The 874-nt window shown below is 61.2% G+C and overlaps 1 protein-coding gene across 1 annotated transcript in view; it reads left to right on the forward strand.

Moving 5' to 3' along the window:
* Window positions 1-874, forward strand: part of ARTN (artemin) — an 11849-nt gene that overhangs the window by 7811 nt on the left and 3164 nt on the right. The gene's annotated exons all lie outside the window — the stretch shown is intronic.

The following is an 874-nucleotide window of genomic DNA, read 5'->3' on the forward strand; positions in this document are numbered from 1 at the left end:
AACATTGGTTTGGCGGGGGCGGGTGCCCCTGCTGTTACGTGGCCACAAAGAACCGAGGTGAGATGGAGTCATGACTCGGGTGTGGGTGGCCAAGCCCGCTCCTGCTCAGTGCCAAGCAGCTGGTGCCAGCGGCTACGTGGGGTCCTGGCTCAGCCCTGGGAGATGAGCTGAAGAGAGTATGGACCATCCCCACCACTCCCAAGGGTCTGCCAGCCCAGTGTCCATCAGCAGCACCCCTGCACCTGTGCTCCAGGGGCCAAGTATCACCCAGGCTTCAGAGGGGGCAAAACCTCCCTGTCCCCTCGGGCACCCTGGGGTCAGTGGTGCAGGGGAGGGGTGTCCCTGAGGGCAGGGATGCGGTGGGGCCAATTTGCACCAGAGTGGAGTGGGGGGTCTGCACCCGGACCAGCAGTAGACCCTAGTGTTCTGCAGGGTGTTCGTTCCTAGACACCCATTGGCACCCCCACCCCTGCCTGGTTCCCAGGGTGGTGGCAGGGTCCCCGCGCTGCTCCGTGGTGCTGTGGCACTAAACTATTTATTACTCTAAATTATTTATTTATTGTTCTCGAGCGGCAGCTCCTATTTATGACTTTGGGTCCCCAGCGGCCGGGTGTAATTTAACCCCAGCGCTGCACTGAAGCCCTGGGCAGCGCCCCGTGCACCCCGCACCCTTTTTCTATTATTTGTAAAATTTGAGGGATAAACTCTATTTTTGTACAGTCGCCTTTTCCTGTAGCAATAAAGCGATGGGCTGCGCGTCCAACCCCTGCGTGTGCCCGTGATGGGGATGGGAGTGTCCCTGAGGTGGCAGCGGGAGGGTGCGAAGCGGTGCTGCGGGCGGCTCCGGCCGGCGCTGCCCGCCCCGCGCAGAGGA

Source organism: Geospiza fortis, unplaced genomic scaffold (genome assembly GCF_000277835.1).
Source record: "Geospiza fortis unplaced genomic scaffold, GeoFor_1.0 scaffold333, whole genome shotgun sequence".
NCBI lineage: Eukaryota > Metazoa > Chordata > Aves > Passeriformes > Thraupidae > Geospiza > Geospiza fortis.